This window comes from Macaca nemestrina, chromosome 7 (assembly GCF_043159975.1).
Source record: "Macaca nemestrina isolate mMacNem1 chromosome 7, mMacNem.hap1, whole genome shotgun sequence".
NCBI classification, from domain to species: domain Eukaryota; kingdom Metazoa; phylum Chordata; class Mammalia; order Primates; family Cercopithecidae; genus Macaca; species Macaca nemestrina.
The window spans coordinates 169071261-169084183 of record NC_092131.1 but is presented as its reverse complement, the minus strand read 5'-3'; the positions used below and the strand labels follow the sequence as shown (position 1 = coordinate 169084183).

Sequence of the window (12923 nt, the reverse complement as noted above, 5' to 3'; positions counted from 1 at the left end):
CCTTCCAGACAGCAATAAATGTAAAAAAACTCTCCTTTTCTAAGTCAAAATCTATTTCCATTCATTTATTTTCACTGGTGCTTTTTTCTCACTTCCAGAGCTGCAGTGAGTATATCTAACTCCTTTCCTGCCCAATGGCCCTTTAAACAACTGACCACAAATCATGTTTCCTGACACACTTTCTTACGCTGATTAAACCATCCCAGGCCCTTCAGCAAGCCCTCAAATGGAAGCGTGCTCAGCTTCAAAAATCCTACATATCACCTGACTGTTCTCTAGTTTGTCAATGACCCTGCTACAAAGCAGTGCCGACAGTTTTAAATGTTCCTAAAAAAAAAAAAAAAAAAAAAGTGAAAGTTTTTCCAGGATCACAAATACAATTCTTGCAACTGTCACTTTAAATTATTAGAAAAACACACCTTAAACTGCCAGATTCTATCTTACTATCTCTTCATCTATCTTAAGTTTCCGTTTCCTCTTCATCATGTTTTCCTTTCTTTGCAAATTTGAAGGCCATTCTTAAGTTTCTCTTGGTTGTGAGCAACTGAAACTGATTTTGGCTACCTTAAGCAAAAAGAGAAGCATATTGAATCTCATGAAATTCATGGGCAGTTTCATAAAATCAAAGAAAGAGTAGAAAGGCCAAGAGTTGGAAGAAGAGAAAGCAGAGTCTTCCAGTGGCCTCTGCATCGGACTCACAGGTATCTCCCTGGGGCACTTCTCTTACTGTGACTTAACTCCAGTGACTCTTAGTCAATGCAATCCTTCAACCCTAGACTCCAGTTTTGGGGAAGGCATTCCATCTGGCCCACCTTGGATCAGATTTCCAGATCCCTGGTTTAATAGTCCTGGCCAGGAACAGAGTCATGTCTACAGGGACCCCACACCTATATACTGGAGTCATTCCTAGAGAAAAGAAAGTAGATGTGAACAAGGCAGACATCCCCAGTTGCTGTACTTCTAAAAGAAAGTAATGTTCAGAAACATGGATATCAATCTATGTTTACTTTTATTTCTCCTTGTATTTCCCCCTTTGCTTAACCCCCACTAAGGCAGGTATCAGTATTGGCATTCATTGCATCAGGAGAGGTATGTGGTAAGGAGAAAAAGATAAATAGCCTGTGATTATTCCTGGATTGTGTTTCTCAAAATTCTAAACTCTCATAACATAGGGAATTTCTTGAAGGATGTAAAAAGGAGTGAGATTTATCCACATAAAGAGTCCTGAAGAACCCTGAAAAAAGAATTATCTCCCCAAGGCTGTTGGGAAAGAAGGCAAGAGGCTTGTGGACCCTGGAGGAAGGGCACCCGGGCCCTACTTCCTGGCAGGGCCCCAGAGAGGTCACATGACCCTAGAGCCCTGTGTGCTATATCTAGGTAAGAAGGAACCACAGGAAATGTCCACAAAAGAATTGTGTGGGTCAAGCTCCAATTGGACACAGCCACAGATGACTACAACTGAGAGAGCTGGGAGAGCAGAATTACTGAGTGCTACAGAGTAACCTGTGCAGTCTGATGCCTCAATGAGCAGAAGGTCCCTCTTCCCATGCCATGGCACTATGTCAGTCCCCTGGAGCCTTCACACAACTCCGGGGAGACTATAAATACTGAGAAGGACTGAGGTTAAGTTTTCCACCTTTCCAGAAAGAAGAGGCTTGAAATAGAAATGAACATGATTTCTAAAAAATAAAGAGATAATTTTCATATACCTATCTTTGTAGATGGAGATTCTTATCTGCAAGGTTTGAATGAAAATGGCAGGAGCAAAATGAAAATTGAGTAGTTCTGCTTCCTCGCTGTCTGTGAATTTGGCCCATCTTTTTCAAGCAGCTGGATTTGTACATCATGCACTGATTGAAATGCTAAAAGCCCTCTTTTTAAAAAGTAGACTTTGGCCGGGCGCTGTGGCTCATGCCTGTAATCCCAGCACTTTGGGAGGCTGAGGCAGGAGGATCACAAGGTCAGGAGCCTGGCCAATATGGTAAAACCTCGTCTCTACTAAAAATACAAAAAAAATTAGCCAGGTGTGGTGGTGCATGCCTGTAATCCCAGCTACTCAGGAGGCTGAGGCAGGAGAATTGCTTGAACCCGGGAGGCGGAGGTTACGGTGAGCCAAGATCGTGCTTCTGCACTCCAGCCTGGGCGACAGAGGGAGACTTAGCATTTTTTCAAATCCTCTTGTTATTCATGACCTTAGTGTTCCTGAAGCTGTTGCCTTGGGTCCATGTCATACCTTTATATATATAGTCTTAGACTATATCTCCCTTTCCTCTCTTCCGTGTGTTTCTTCCTTCTTAGATGTGGTTCAAGCAGAAGCTCCCTACACAACTACTTTGGAGTCTTCAGCTACATCTCCCTTTTGCTTTATCATCTGCCAAGTTTTGGACTATGATATTTTGTGGTTTTTAAAATAAATTATGTTAAGTTCCTGAATTTAGCTAATGGTGCTGCAGTGTGGCAGCTATCGATACATTCTCACAAAAGATGAAAAAAAAAAAAGTCAAGACCTAGAAACTGAGTCTGAGAGTTGACTGCCTTCATTTCCGTCGGCTGCAGGGCTGTTACTTCCTAAAGAGAAGGTGAGTGATGTAATGAACAAAGCCCAGAGAGTCAGGTGACCTGGATCTATTCTTGGCTGTGCCACTGACCGTGTGTAACCTTGGGCAAGTCACTTTTAATCTTCCATCTCAGTTTTCTCCACTGTATAACTAGAAAAATATCTTGTCCCTTAACTAGAGAAAATGTGGGCATAAGAGTTGCTGTTGCTTGCTGTTTGAAAAAACATTAAGGTTATTTTTTTTTTTCAACCTACCATAGTTTTCTGTAAGACACCGTGGTATCACGGAGTTTCAGTTCTTCAAATAATCATGAAAATTAGAATTAAATTATGTTTTCGGAGCTTAAAATTAGGACCAGCCGAAAATAAATCAGAGAGTGATCTGAACACAAGGCCAGCACCTCCATTATGTGCGATATGTTTTATTCATATTTACTTGGGGTTGGATGGATAGGAAAGAGGGAAAGCCCAGCTAGTCTCCTGTAAGTAGAAGGTAGAGGATTCTACAGTAGAAATAGAAATAAAGAGAGATGGGGACATTGGCAAACAAGGACAGGACTGATGCCAATTCTGTAGATGAAATCCATTTTCTGCAGAACTGTAGGCTTTTAAAACATTATTTGCAAAGCTCTCCAAATACGAGCTAGGCTTAGAAAATTTTCTAAAGTGGCTGCCTTCATCTAAAAAGAGAAAGTATAATAATTTTAATGCTTAAAAAAAGCAACTCTTGCTTTTCACTATATTCATACCCAGCATACTGAACTTTATTTATGGTTTATCCTGCTTTGAAAGTTTAAAACATTATAAAGCCAGGAATGTTCTCTGTGGCTTAGGCTTACTAGAGCACAGAGAGAAAATAGAATGCAAACCCAGCAGGTAAATACTATCCAGATTCCATTGAGAGCTGGCCCCTTAAGCAAACACATTAACCTCTATGATCTTTGATTTCCTCATCTGCAGGAGAGGTACAGCATCATTTACCTACCTCACAGAGGAACCAGCAGATTACATAACCAAAGAAAGGAATTTAAGTCTTCTGTATTAAGCCAAGGACGGACACAGAGAAAACATACAATTCATGCTCACTTGAGTCTTGCCCTTGGAGTAGACTTTGAAGACATTTTTCTCAGAATAGAACATCAACAAGTTACATGGACTCCACGGTGTAACGGTGAGAAATCAGCTTTATTCGTACGCACAGGTCTGAGGCCATAGGGATGTGCTTTCGGTCAGTGAAGAGATCAAAGCAGCAATGCACACTTTGAAAATGGTAACAAAGATTTTACTCACTGCCTCTTGGGGACTGAACACATTTAAACATAATAATGTTTGCCCAGTTGTAATTCTCACAGAGGAGGAAGACCATTAAACACTGTGACAGCAATTCCTCCCAAATCCTTTCTCCATTCTGGCTCAGCAATCCTTACAATAGCAAAGAGCAAAAAATCTGCTCTTTAATACTTAGAAGTATTATCTTGTCTACTGAGAAGAGACTGAAAAGAGCTCTTGAAACTCTAAAGAAGATTAGAGAGAACCTGAGACAGTGCTATGGTCACCTGTGTGCTGCTCAAAAGATGGCATTCATTCAATTTCCTTTGAATTCCATTTGTGCTAATATTAAGATTTTGGAAACGATGAGGTTTCACAAAATTACTATGGTGAGTGAATCACCAGGGAGGGCTTCTCCTAAGAAGTAGACAGTTCTCTTTCTCTTTGAAAGGTCCATATTTTTCCTTATGTTTCACAGAGGACTCATTGGAGAAAGCACCTAGGCCTAGATGAATGTGGATAGATACTCACGTGGGAAAAAAATGGAAAAACAGGGCAACTATGGCTAAAGGAGTGTTTAACAACAAGCACTGCTGTCTGACGCATTTCTGGATGTTCTCTGAGCTTCTTTAACAAAAACATGAACTAGAGCACTCTCATACTGGAAAGCCTGTGGCAGGGGTGTGAGTACTAGCATCGCGGCAGCAGCATCATAATGGTGTCTCCTGCCCCACTTTTACAGCCTTGTCTATCCTCCCAGTCAGCATTCTGGCTGTCCCTGCTACTTCTCCATTAATGCCCAGATCCTGATGACAAACATGAATGTTAAAAAGTCCTGGCTACCTCCAAAATATTTTCCCCAATAGCCTGTCACGTGGAAGACCACAGTAAAAAAGTGTTTAATTTGAAAGGTGTTCATCACTAGCAGTGACCTATGACACTTTACAAGGAAGAGACAGGCATAGTTCTAATAAGATGGAACATAAAACAAGTCAGTATCAAGTTAAGGAAATAGGAGGTGTGTTGGTTAAAGAAAAAAAAAAAAACAACTTAACTAGTAGTCTGCTTCCTAGAGAGGTGCATTACAGGGATCGTGGTCATTTCAGGGCAGTGGGGAGGTAAGGATGTCCACAAGGAGGATCAACTCTCTTCTCTCTCCCCCATCCTCAAACATGCACTAAGGCAGTATTTGCAGAAAGCGTAAACACAGAAATCCAGATTACTCTGGGAGATTTTTTACTCTTAGCCAGGGAACTTGAGAAAGGTAAGCGAGAGGGAACGCTCCATTTCTCAGACCCTTGCTTTTATACGCTGACAAGGTAAGGAGGTTCGTTTCCTTCTTGACTTCTCCCCGCTTTAGTAATTACTATTTTACAAAGCATGGGGTTGATGCTTTGTCAGCACTTCAGCACAGACGCTAAATACAGAGATGCTTCAGTTCCTCCACAAGGCCAGCCTGTTGGTGCAAGTTTATAGCTGCTGCAGGAGAATACAATTCCCATGGTTTAGCATCTCTGCAAGATCAGGCAAATCAGATTAACAGCTGTAATTCTGTCAACACAGGCTGGGACCTGTTGAGAATTAAGCTGATATTTAAGACAGAGACTATGTACATGTAAAAATAATAGCTACTATTAAAACCAGGTCCCAACAAGAGATTATGAATAACCCCTAAACATGGTCATACTACCAACAGTAGCATCACTGTAAGATATGAAATATCCATTATGAATTTTCACACTGATACAAATAAAGTTTTAATAAGAAAACCATTAAAGGCAAGATCATCTAAAACACACCACAGCTTGGGATGGTGTGCATGAATCCAAAACTTTAACATAAAACTAGACTTTGAGGCATGGTATATGAGACAGGAGAGAAGGATTTCCCAATTTTCTATCAAGGATACAATATTTACCATCATCATATCAAGTTCCAGTCTGCCCCCATTCCTCTTCCTCTGGGAACAGCTCCACCAATTTTATGTCTGGAAAGGGAAGATGACCAGGATATGATACCTACCCTTAGACAATCATAATCATAGGTCCTATGGGACCCCATTTCCAAGGCCAAAGCGTTTAGTCTAGGCAGGATTAAGCCTGTGACAAAGGCTTCATCAATCACAGTCAGTGCATTGAACACTCAGTGAGAAAGAAACAGTCTAGGATAGGGCCAGAGGCCTGGAAATCTTCTCTAAAGCTGCATCTTTAACATATCTCAACTAAGAATCTGCTAAGTACTTGTGAAGGCTGGTGAGAGAAATGCCTATCCAAACACAGGTGGGCTCAATAGTGCAACCCCTCTAAGATGTAGTGCTATGAGGAACCTGAAGACTGCCATACCCCATTTGCCTCAGCTCTGACACCTGAAAAGGATAAAGACAATGGAAAAAAAATGCATAATTTTTAGGGCCAGAGACTGGCCTTTATTATCCTTCTTGGCTAGTATTATTAATAGCGGTTACCATAAAATCCCCACTTACGTGCCAGAAACTACTGAGCATTTTACCTATATTATCTTATTTAATCCTCACTTCTTCTCCTAAGAGACAGGTAGTATTATCCCTATTTTACAGATGAGAAATTAAAATTAAAGAAGCAAGGAACTTGCAAAAATCACTGAGCTAGACAGTGGCTGGTCCAGGATGTGAACCTATGTCTGACAGGTTTATGAGTTTAGCCATTACAATATACTGTCTCGCAACTCTTCTCCATTGTTTCCCTCCATTGAGGCCATTGCTTCTTTGTTCCTGCAATATGTCTAACTATTCATTGGTCCTGCTCCTGGACTGTAACACAGTTGAGAGAAAGGAGACTAGTGTTTAGGTATCTGATCAAGAAGACCTGACACCTCATTGATTCATTGTGGAAGCAACATCTTCCACAATGACAGTTAATCTGGTATGCAATTCTCAGCTTTACTGTTTTCCCTCCCAAAAAAGGGTTAATAAGTCTGTGATCCAAGAGATTTGCAGTAAGCCCTAGAAACAGCTGAGCAACGGTTGTTGAATCCCATTGGTGTGCCTATAAGATGCTACCTGGTGTAGACAACAGAATATAATTCTCTCTCCCAGGAATTTAGACGCCCCCACCCCCACCCCGCCAACACATACAGAAGGTGGCATAGCAGATGATGACACTTGTCCCATATGCAAACATGAATAGTAAACATGCTTTAGTACGGCTGGAGTTACTGTGGCAGAAAGTCAGGTTGTCTGCTACTGGACCTGGTCTTCTTAAAGGATTGGGTCTGGACATTCACCTCTCCGTGACTGAAATTCCCATTTTCCCACAGGTTCAGGCGCCGCATTCAGCCCATTCAGAGTGTGTGAGTGCTAACGTGGAACTCTCCAGGAGACAGCAAGCAGAAATGTGGATGATTAAAATAAAGGGTTCTCTTTGGCAATCTCAATTGCAAATGAGGATAAGGAAAATCCTCCCAGCTCACACTCTGCTCCCAGCTACTTGTCCTTGAGTTAAATGAGGGCTTGGCTCTGGCCTCAGGGGGCAAGGGCACTGCTCGCTATTTGGTGGTGGGGGAGGGGGCTGGGGGAGCGGTCAGCACTTACATGCCTTTAGAGAATCTGCCTTTACAGAGCTTGAAGAGCTCTGATGGAGGAACAGAGATGCTGTGATGGTAGTGGCCTTGGAGGTGGTGGTAGTGGCAATGGTGATGATGATGAAAGAAGAAAACGGTGATGGTAAATGTCACCTATAAACACAAGCACAAAGCAGCAACAGATACCATTCTAGTCATTGCCGACCACAGTCATGAAGCTGCTTCTGTTCCCAATCCAATCCCATTGTGGTGCTCCCCCTCTGCGCTAAACACATCCAGCTTCCAAAAAAAAAAAAAAAAAAAAAAAGCGCTGCATCTCTCCCTCCCCCGCCCTTCCGCCCTCCACCTTTTCCTGTGCCAAGCTGGGAATGAGACTGCACTGGCGGGTCAAGGGGGCTGGGACCTGAGAGTTAACGACAGGAGTTCCGTAGTGAGGAGCGTTGGGATGACCCGGAGGGCCCACCAACGCACTTGGGAGCAGCTTGGTGAGGGAGCTGGAGGAACCGACACAGAAGGGAAGATAAGCAGGCGGGGTAAATAGAGTTGATGCCTCATTCCAAGAACCCTGAAAGCCACGGGGGAAGGCGGGGCAGGCAGCCTTTGGTTGGGAAGAAGAGACGGGCAGATGGCCAGCAGAACAGACAAGACTCTCTTTACCTGACCAGTACTCGGGAGGCTGGTCCCGAGTCCCAGCTACTCAGGAGGCTGAGGCAGGAGGATCGCTTACGGCAACAGCCGTGACGGCTGCAGGGAGGATGCTGCGCTCCAGTCCAGAGCCAGAGCCCAAAGGGGCAGCTGCGCCGACCTCCACCGAGGCTCCGCCCCACAGGCCACAGGCCCCGCCTTCCTAGCACGCGCCGGCCCGACGAGCTGTTTGGGGGAGGTGAGCAGTAAACTGATCGGCAGGGCTCCAGACCAGTGGAAACGTGCAGCGGCGCCCGAGGTGGCGGGGGAGGCGGGGCGGGAGGCGGCGGTGTCCAATCAGCAGCCGAGCCGTTGGGCCTGGCTGGGGAGCAGTGCTGTCCTTTGGCACGGTCTGATCCGGGCTGCGGGATTGAAGGCGGTGGTCGCTAAGCTACGTCTAAGACGGACAACCAGGGCAACAACCAGTCTCTCGCTACGTGTCCCCAGCTTGCCTGTTTCCGAGCGCCTCTCCAGGCGCACGCTCTGGACCTGTTCAGATGGGGCGAAGGGAACCGGTCTGGAACTCCCCACTATTCCCGAGGTTCCCACGCCTCCAGATCCGGCGAGGCCGTTTCGCTCCAGTGGCCTGGCCCCTGCACCCTCAGCCTAGCCGTTCTTGATCTTAAGTGCTAAAAGGAACAGAGAAGGAGAACTCAAGAATCCACACATAGGCCCCAAACCCTGGTATGAGCCTTTTCCCTCGCATCTCCCGCCTACACTGCCTCCTAGTAGCTTTCTAACCAGAACTGCTGAATGGCGGGTAAGTTACTTTGACTAGTTTGAATTAAATGCAAAATAGGTTTAGGCTGAGAAATGGGCAAGACCCTTGGCGATCTGGGAAAGAAAGACTGAGTCCGGATGTCAAGAGGCCTGGGCCTCACGAGGGAGTTTGTCTGCTCATTTGAACGCCTCAGAGTTGAAGATCTTGTTACTGCTATTTCTGGGCTGGTGAATCAGTACAGACCTTGATGCCAAGGTACTGTTTTGTCCCCAGGTGTCTAATCATTACTGAAATGAACTACCTTCAAACCTTTCCTAAGAGGATTTGAGGCCTTAGTGTCGTTGAGATTTGGAATGCGATTTGAGTGACACTGAGATCTTTTCCAAGCAGGTAGGCTAGAAAGGGCATTGTCTTTAATCTGCTTTTGGATAAATGCAAACTGTATCACCCATTTGGTACTTGAAGATAGAATTTTGTCCTGAATAGATTCTGTTTTCAAATAATAGATAAATGGGAAAAAATTTGGAAGGTATTTTTAAGGTGATTCCTTTCACTAATTTTTTTTCTAGAAATAATAGTTTATGGGAACTCTGATTTATTCTTACTCATAATATTAGCCAAACACTGATAGGCACTTTATTTATTTGTTTATTTAACACAGGGTCTCACTCTGTCACCCAGGCTGGGGTGCAGTGGTGCGATCTTGGCTCACTGCAGCCTCAACCCCCTTGGCTCAAGCCATCCTCCCACCTCAGCCTCCAGAGTAGCTGGGGCTACAGGCATGCACCACCATGTCCCGCTAATTTTTTATTTGTAGAGACAGGGTTTCGCCATATTGCCCAAGCTGGTCTCAAACTCCTAAACTCAAACGATCCTCCCTTCTCAGCCTCCCAAAATGCTGAGATTACAGTTGTGAAGTGCTGTGCCCAGCTCCATAGGCACTTTATATACGTCATCTGCTTCAATACTCACATCTTCCCCTTGTAAATTCCACTTATAGATAAGAAAACTGAGGCTCCCAAAGTTCAAGTCATTGTCCTTGGGTCACATTGGTAGTTAGGAGTAGAGTCAATACGAGGTCAGTACATCTCTTGTCTAAAAATCATCATCATCCGTTAGAAGAATAAGAAGCCTCAGTACCACTCTTAATTCTTTGATGCTTTTTTCTTTTTACCTGAAAATTGTCATAGAGGGATCCACTGTTTTCACACTACTGACTTCTTGAAACTGCAGCCTCAGAAGCACCTTTAAGAGTGAAGCATCACCTCTGAAATGTGTTAGGAGCAATTGCAAGTCAGCTTTGCACATAGAAGGGAGCTGTGATTTCCTATTGTTGGGAAGGAAGTAAATGTTTGCAGGGCTTAAGTCAAACTAGGTTTTAATTGATGTAGAAATCTTTTAAAGTCCACCCACAAAATAATATCATGGTCATGTGAGCTGAGTCCTGCAAAGGTAAAAGGATGTTAATCCAAAGTCATACTCCAGCATTGTTTCAACAGCTTTTTGAAGAAATTCCTAAATCCTACTGTAACCTTTAATCACACCTGGAAATACGTACTTGCTCTAAGCTTGGTAGGGGGAGGGAGTAGGAGGTGTTTTAAAGAGAAAGGAGAAGAAAACCCAAAGAGGCTATTTATAAAGTTTAAGGTTATAAGATCAATACAAAGGTATACACTAATTAACAAGTTAGTGGAGTTGTTTTTTTCTTTTCTTTTCTTTTCTTTTTTTTTTTGAGACAGTTTCACTGTGTCACCCAGGCTGGCACAATCGGGGCTCACTACAACCTCTGTCTCTCAGGTTCAAGTGATTCTCCTGCCTCAGCCTCCTGAGTAGCTGGGACTACAGGCACGCACTACCACGCCTGGCTATTCCTTGTGTTTACGGGGTTTCACCATGTCATCCAGGCTGGTCTTGAACTCCTGACCTCAAGCAATCTACCTGCCTCAGCCTCCCAAAGTGCTGGGATTACAGGCATGAGCCACCATGCCCAGCTTGTTAGGTGAGTATTTATGTGCTTCTTGCTTAATAAACAGTTACTGGCTGAGAGGATTGTGTGGGCCCAGGAGTTTGAGACCAGACTGGGCAATACAGTGAGACCCCATCTCTACAAAAAGTAAATGTTAAAAAATTAGCTGGACGTTGGTGGTGCATGCCTGTAGTCCCAGCTACTTGGGAGGCTGAGGCAGAAGGATCACTTAAACCATTGCACTGTAGCCTGGGTGACAGAGCTAGACCCTGTCTCAAAATAAAGAATAAAAAATGAAAAAATAAACGGCTACTAAGTGCCTGATATATGTTAGATAGTGTACTAGACTCTGGGGATATCCAGTTCAATAAAGCCCAATTCCTCATGGAAATGCACAGCCTAGCTGAGAACACTCAATCTGGACCATACTTGAAGAGATCACTTTATCAACAAAATTACTAATCTTCACAACCCCCCAGCAGGGTAGGCGTTAGCACCACCTCAAGGCTGAGGAAACTGGGACTAGAGAAGATAATGACTCACTTGAGGTTGCATGTTTAAGAAAAAGTCTTGACCCCAAATCATTCTGACCTGGAGGCCCACATTTTCTTTCTTTCCTTTTTTTGAGACGGACTCTGTTGCCCAGGCTGGAGTGCAGTGTCGTAGTCTCTGCTCACTGCAACCTCCACCTCCTGGGTTCAAGCAATTCTCCCGCCTCAGCCTCCTGAGTAGCTGGGATTACAGGTGCCCCACCCAGCTAATTTTTTGTGTGTTTAGTAGAGATGGGGTTTCACCATGTTGGCCAGGCTGGTCTCAAACTCCTGACCCAGTGATCTGCCCACCTCGGCCTCCCAAAGTGCTGGGATTACAGGTGTGAGCCACCAAGCCCGGCCAAGGCCCACATTTTCACAATATACCATACTGCCTTCCTAAGAGAAAAAGTTGTCTCTGATCATCCTTACCGAAATGCATTCCTCTCTGAAACATGTGAAGTGTGTGATACGACGCCTGTGAATTTGAAATTACTAAATTTGGTCAATTTGCTTATCAAAGGGAACCAAGAAAATGGAAATAATGGTCCCTGCCCACCTGGAGCTTAAGGTGCTATTTACACATTCTCGTTTGAAGTACCCCGGGGTAAGTAGGATTTCATTGGATTCCCCATTCATTCCTGTGTTGTTATATACATATATTTTAATATATATAATACATATATAATTAATTTTAATGTATATTAATACACATAATTTTCATTCAGTGTTCCTGGCTCATAACTCCCATAGCCATTGTTGGTCTTTTGTTATACGCTGTGTGTGTTAGGCCTCAGGGCCAAGCCTCAGGACAGAATCTCTCTCGTGCCCTCTCCTTATCTGCCCCAAGGCAGGACTCTAATCTTCTCCACCTTTCTGATTGTGGGTCTTAAGAGACTCCCCACAGAGGGTCCCACCCTGTACACTGGGGGAAGGAATGGTGACGTCATGAGGCTTCCATGAAAACCCAAGAGGATGGGTTTTGGGGAGCTGGGCCTGTGGAGGCTGACAGGAAGGTGAAGAAGAACTCACATGTGCTAGGAGGATGGCACAGCTCAATTCCTGGGGACAGAAGCTCCTGCGCTTGGGACCCTTGCAGACCTCACCCTATATATTTCTTCATCTGGCTGTTTATTTGTATTCTTTAAAATATCCTTCTTAATAAACCGGTAAGTGTGTTTCTTAGTTCTGTGAGCTGCTCTAGCAAATTAATCAAACCCAGAGAGGGAGTGGTGGGAAGCCCAGCTCGAAGCTGGTTGGTCAGAAGTTCCGGAGGAACCCTGACTTGCAACTGGCGGGGCATGGAGAGGGTGGCCTTGTGGGACTGAGTCCTCAACCTGGGGTCTCTGACACTGTCTCCAGGTACATAGCATCAGAACTGAACTGGAGGACACCCCGCTGGTGTATACTGCTTTGTGTGGGGGAGAAAACCCCCACGCCTTTGGACACAGAAGCCTTCTGTGTTGATGTTCGTTGTGATGGTGTGAGAGCAGAGGACAAAGGCGGTTTGGGAGAGTTTCTCCCAAAGCAATCCCTACACTGTTTTCTTTGCCCCTTAGTTCATGTCTAGTAAAATTAGTGAGTGAAGATCACACCCAAGTATGGTGGGAAAACCAGCAGGATTGACCTCACCTGCTT

General features: G+C 44.4%; 1 protein-coding gene and 2 long non-coding RNA genes across 14 annotated transcripts in view; 2 read left to right on the top strand and 1 right to left on the bottom strand.

Annotated features, from left to right (window-relative positions):
• Nucleotides 1–7248, top strand: part of LOC139355488 (uncharacterized) — a 34439-nt gene extending 27191 nt beyond the window's left edge. The window contains exons 2-3 of the long non-coding RNA XR_011606217.1: nt 3518–3728; nt 7121–7248. This is a non-coding gene — a long non-coding RNA (uncharacterized lncRNA). The remainder of the gene's footprint in view (nt 1–3517; nt 3729–7120) is intronic.
• LOC105467273 (formin 1) overlaps nt 1–8191 on the bottom strand; it is a 468877-nt gene extending 460686 nt beyond the window's left edge. For 9 of the 12 annotated variants that reach the window (XR_011606208.1, XR_011606209.1, XR_011606210.1 and 6 more), the window contains exons 1-3: nt 8042–8191; nt 7395–7537; nt 5745–5813 (exon numbers count right to left, since the gene is read on the bottom strand). The gene's annotated coding sequence lies outside the window, so the exon portion shown is untranslated. The remainder of the gene's footprint in view (nt 1–5744; nt 5814–7394; nt 7538–8041) is intronic. The other 3 variants (XM_071067176.1, XM_011716743.3, XM_071067173.1) reach the window with 3 other exon arrangements.
• Nucleotides 8192–8526: 335 nt separating this feature from the next.
• LOC105467274 (uncharacterized) overlaps nt 8527–12923 on the top strand; it is a 33738-nt gene continuing 29341 nt past the window's right edge. The window contains exons 1-3 of the long non-coding RNA XR_011606216.1: nt 8527–8828; nt 10587–10788; nt 11809–11892. This is a non-coding gene — a long non-coding RNA (uncharacterized lncRNA). The remainder of the gene's footprint in view (nt 8829–10586; nt 10789–11808; nt 11893–12923) is intronic.